We start from the raw sequence: 6,000 nt of genomic DNA, 5'->3' as shown, positions 1-6,000 counted from the left end.
GAAAAAAACTTTCTAAATATAACTGTTCATTCATCTTTTTTTCAGTTGAATAAATTATATGCAGAAACATTTGGCTCAGATTTCAACCGGACTCAGGTGATACGCTTCAGGTAGGCACTGTCTCGTACATTAGTAGAAAGACTCTCAGATGTACAGTACACTCTGATATATGTACACATACAGCCGCGGAAAAAATTAAGAGACCACTTCAAAATTATCAGTTTCTCTGGTTTTACTATTTATTGGTATGTGTTAAAGTAAAATGTACATTTTTGTTTTATTCTATAACCTACTGGCAACATTCCTACCAAATTTCAAATAAAAATATTGTCATTTAGATCATTTATTTGCAGAAAAATGACAATTGGTCAAAATAGCAAAAAAGATGCAAGGCCTGATTTACTAACAGGATTGCGCCCATTTCTGGCGTAAAATAGCGGTCGTAAACAAAAACGGTATTTACTAAGGGGCCGCAGCGCATATTAACGCCTGTGGGTGTGAACAGGGGAGGTAACGTGGAGGTGGGTGGTAACGTAGGCGTGTGAGGCGCAATTTACATGGGAGGAGACAAGGTAAGTGCGCCTAATGATGTCATGCGTGGTATTTACTAAACTGCCTGTCGAGCGCACGTCTCCAATTTGCAGGATAATTCTCCGCCTCATAAAAGCACGTCTTAACAAGGAAGCGCATTTCCACTGAGTCTGAATACGTTGATATGGCAGCAGTAATAAGAGCAAGGCGAAGACATAGACAGAGGCAGCGCACAGAAATAATTTTTTCAACTCGTATAACACTTTTTCAATTAAGCGAACCAGAAATCATTAGACGGTACAGGTTAACCAGCCACGCAATACTTCAATTACTGGACCAGATCAGAGACGACATCTAACCCTCCAACCGGAGATCACATTCCATTCAATCAGTTGGTAAACATTGCAAATATTGGCACCGGATCATTTCAAACAGTTATAGTATCAGCAGTTGATATATCTAAGCCTTCACAAATATCCACACAGGTACTCGAAGCATTGCTATGGCGCACTGGTCAATACATTTCCCCACTGCCACAGCTGAAATTATAGACATCAAACAGGACTTTTTTTGAAATCGCAAACTTTTCGAACGTAATATGAACCATTAATTGCACCCACGTCCATATATATTGTAGTGAACCCATGTCCCTTGTAGAAATAATTAATCTCGCCATGTACACATCTATATTGTTATAATAGACAGTTTATGCATTAATGCCACCAATAGCATATTCTTTATAATCATGTTCTTTTAAACATCTTGCTGTAGCTGATGGCGGGCAGAACAACAATATAGCAGCACATTGAATCAGGTTCAGTGATTGAGCGAACGTGAATCTATCTCCAATTCGCTGAAGCTTCATTTTCTCTTCCTAAATAAATACCACGGAAAATGCGGGAAAACACTGTGCGTTAATGTGCGAACGCAGTTTAAGCAGCGGTCGCAATGTTAGTAAATCAGGCCCTATATAGGGCGGAGTAAACACAGTTTGCCCAGCGCAGATCTGGTTTGATAAATACCAAGTAAAATGCGCAAAAACACTGTGCGTTAATTTGCGAACGCAGATTAAGAAGCGCTCGCATATTAGTAAATCAGGCCCGCAGTGTCTTCAGATCTCGAATAATGCAAAGAAAACAAGCTCATATTCATTTTTAAACTACACAATACTAATGCTTTAACTTAGGAAGAGTTCAGAAATCAATATTTGGTGGAATAACCTTGATTTAAAATCACAATTTTCATGTGTCTTGGCATGCTCTCAACCAGTCTTTCACATTGCGGTTGGGTGACTTTATGCTACTCCTGGCGCAAGAATTCAAGCAGCTCGGCTTCTTTTCATGGCTTGTGACCATCCATCTTCCTCTTGATCACATTTCAGAGGTTTTTTATGGGATTCAGGTCTCGAAATTGGGCTGGCCATGACAGGGTCCTGATCTGGTGGTACTCCATCCACACCTTTACTGGCCTGGCTGTGTGGCATGGAGCATTGCCCTGCTGGAAAAAACACTTCTCAGAGTTGGGGAACATTGTCAGAGCAAAAGGAAGCAAGTTTTTCTTCCGGGACAACGTTGTACTTTGCCTGGCTGAGGTTTGTAAAAGACCATAAGGATTGAACCAAAGCGGACTGGAGGTTCTTCTAAGTTTATCTTCTCTGATGAGTCCAATTTCACAGTAGGTGCAAGACTCTGTGGCTTGTAGGCCTCTCCAGGTCTCTGTCTAACCATCAGACGACCATGTGTTGGGCAAAGCTGAAGAGAAGACTAACTTAGAAGAACCTCCAGTCCGCTTTGGTTCAATCCTTATGGTCTTTTACAAACCTCAGCCAGGCAAAGTACAATGTTGTCCCGGAAGAAAAACTTGCTTCCTTTTGCTCTGACAATGTTCCCCAACTCTGAGAAGTGTTTTTTTCCAGCAGGGCAATGCTCCATGCCACACAGCCAGGCCAGTAAAGGTGTGGATGGAGTACCACCAGATCAGGACCCTGTCATGGCCAGCCCAATTACGAGACCTAAATCCCATAAAAAAACCTCTGAAATGTGATCAAGAGGAAGATGGATGGTCACGAGCCATGAAAAGAAGCCGAGCTGCTTGAATTCTTGCGCCAGGAGTAGCATAAAGTCACCCAACGGCAATGTGAAAGACTGGTGGAGAGCATGCCAAGACACATGAAAGTTGTGATTTTAAATCAAGGTTATTCCACCAAATATTGATTTCTGAACTCTTCCTAAGTTAAAGCATTAGTATTGTGTAGTTTAAAAATGAATATGAGGTTGCTTTCTTTGCATTATTCGAGATCTGAAGACACTGCATCTTTTTTGCTATTTTGACCAATTGTCATTTTTCTGCAAATAAATGATCTAAATGACAATATTTTTATTTGAAATTTGGTAGGAATGTTGCCAGGAGGTTATAGAATAAAACAAAAATGTACATTTTACTTTAACACATACCAATAAATAGTAAAACCAGAGAAACTGATAATTTTGAAGTGGTCTCTTAATTTTTTCTGCGGCTGTATGTGTACATGTATGTGTGAATGAATTAGCGCTCTCAAACATTTAAAAAGTGTACAAATAATTTGTGGAGCAGTTGAAAGAACTCTCATCCACTTGCATGTACACTGTCACATATTTAAAAGGCTTAACCAAACTGATTCAATTCTCTACATCAGTGTGGTCTCCTTGGCATTCTGGATTTTACAGTGTTATGAATTGCTACCATGGAAAGGGTGTTTTTTGCATTGTAAACCAATCATCTGCCATCAGTCTCCATGTGCTTAACTTTGTGCACTTTTCCTCTAAATCCTCATATTACAGACAAGGGTCACTGATTGTGGAATCCGAGCTGTTAATCAACGATGTGGAATACAGTCCTAACATTCAAAATGTGGTGGACACACTGGTAGAAGCAGTTATTGCCAACACTACAGACTTCTCCGAGTTTCACCTCAATACCAACAGTGTGAAAGCTAAACGTAAGAACACTGTTTTATACGTCTTCATAAGATGGACAACAAGTTTATGACTGATAATGTCCTTGTGCCTAAATGTACAGGTGCCTAATGTGTGATATATGTAAACATGAATGGAATTTCTTCAGAAAAGCAGGAGGAGCTTGAAAATGTTATAGAATCTAATTGCATATTATTGGTCTATTACAGATGTCTTCACAGTAGGTCCGACGTACCATCCCAGAATAATGCAACATCAACCTTTAGCCCAACCACCAAAATTAGCACAAGATGGCTATCAGACTACCAGTACTACTGATACAGAAACGGAATTTGACAATAATCTCTTCAACCTAACAGAGGATGATACAGTGCAACATCTGCCAATATCATAACCACAGTGAAGAAAAAGTTTCTGTCCTGTTGTCACACAACATGTTTATACTTCAGTGTTTCTTTGCATAATTACTTGTGACAAGGTTTATTGATTTGATATATTTACACAGTGAAATATAAACCTAAATGGGTCAAATTATTATTACTGGCTTCAGTAATTATTATTATTACTATTATTGTTGTGGTTTTTACTAACTGTTTTTAAATTGATCATTTGAATCAGTGATGAATGTGGCATAGTTGAAGGAATTCTCCATATAATTCTTGGCCAGTATTTTTGTCACAGGACTTTTTTATTTTGTTTATTTTGATACATTAAAATGTGACTGATTTACATTGAGATATTTTCTTGTATGGCTTAGATTATGTAGTGTTTGCTTCCATGTACAGTGTGTGTGTGTTGCGGTTTCGACCCATAATGCATGTGAAAGTGAATGTTAAATTATTATCTTATTTTCCATTTTAGAAACTACTTATGATTCTCTGCATGTGTATTTATATTATGTGTTACGTGTAATTGCCTGTGTCCCTGTCTTTTTAGGGTATTTGTCCACCCTTACCCAATGTGGGATGTGGATTTGCGCCCCCTAGTGTTTCCGTCCATCCGTAATTCGGTGATTTCCCTATGTGTCCTTCAATAAATGGAAAAGAGCTGAAAACAAGCTTGTGCATTGCTCCATTCGGTACGATATTTCAAAATGACAAACTTTTCCACAGACATTTAGATGATACATTTATAGTGTTTCCCAAACTGGGGTACGCAAAGAGACGCACATTTTCGAAGTGAAACAGGCAGCCCATTACATTTTCAAACTGACCTATAAATAGACATGACATCCTAAATAGTCTGAATAGCCCAGTGCCCTGATGCCCTGTGTAGAGAAGCGGGAGCTCATCTCGGTTGCCGCACGAAAATGGATAAATGGAAAAAAGTTAATCCCCGGTCTAGAGAGACACCAACCGCTACTTCTAGTTACTAGAATCTAGTAGAAGGCCTACAATCGAGGATACACCTACCGGCGACAGCAACCCAGGTTGCTCTTCCAAGTCTATTTCGGATCAGGATGTTAGCAGCAGCACAGTTGTTGCTAGCCAAGCTACTAGCTTTTTTGTGACATCGTCAAACGCGACATAACAACATACCTCAGTGAAAAGAACTTGATTCCCTTTGCCACAACGTAGGCCTACTGATGTGAGATTGTGTTCTCAGCTCTGACGAGCATAAAAACTAAATACTGACGCAGACTGTGTGGAAAAAAAAAATACTTTTTTCAAATTCAGCCAGACATCGCATAGTTAATCCTCTCAAGCACCTTCTCAATTACCTGTGGATATGTGTGTGTGTTTGAGGGAGGGCTCACAAACATAAAAAAAATACATAGCCTATATGAGTGCGGGGAGGGTACGTAGCTGGAGATTGAATGTATGAAGGGGTACGGGACTAAAAAGTTTGGGAAACACTGATAGACGAACATTACCATCAGCTATACTCCGACAGGAATGATCGTGCATCTGATTTGTTTCATGTCTGTCTATGCTGTCCGGAAGTGCTGTAATGTGGGCTATGCAACTGTCTGCTGTAGTAAACTGACAAAAACGAGTGATGCCCTGACCCTTGTTTGTACTTGCCAGTGGTCCCTGGAACAGTCCCTGACAGCTCAATTCTGAACTAGTCACAGCACAGCGCTGATGGCAGGTGACACCATAGGCGCGGTGAAGTTAGTTTCAGGTTCCATATTCGACAGATTCGCATATTTGCACGCTTAGGGACCGTCATTAAATTACCACTCTAACAGCAGCACAAATGCTTTGGCTGAATTGCTTTCATGCTTTGGCTGCATTTGACACACCAGAATGCCAAATGGTTAGAACTACCAAAATACATCCGTTTTTTCTACGAGGAAATGTTTTTGTTATTGTGATTTACTACCAAAATACATCTGTATTTTTTTTCTATGAGGATTTTTTTTATTTTTTTATTTATTTTTTAGCTTTCACATGAAGTGACATTGGAATGCTTTGGCTGCATTAGGCACAACAGAAATTATTGTGATTTTAAGCACCCTTCAATGTATGTCCACATCAAATGTAAGTATTATTGTTGCCTATGGGGAAAAGGA

Source organism: Sprattus sprattus (assembly GCF_963457725.1).
Source record: "Sprattus sprattus genome assembly, chromosome: 4".
NCBI lineage: Eukaryota > Metazoa > Chordata > Actinopteri > Clupeiformes > Clupeidae > Sprattus > Sprattus sprattus.
The sequence above is the reverse complement of the archived record's forward strand: the minus strand, read 5'-3'. Positions refer to the sequence as shown.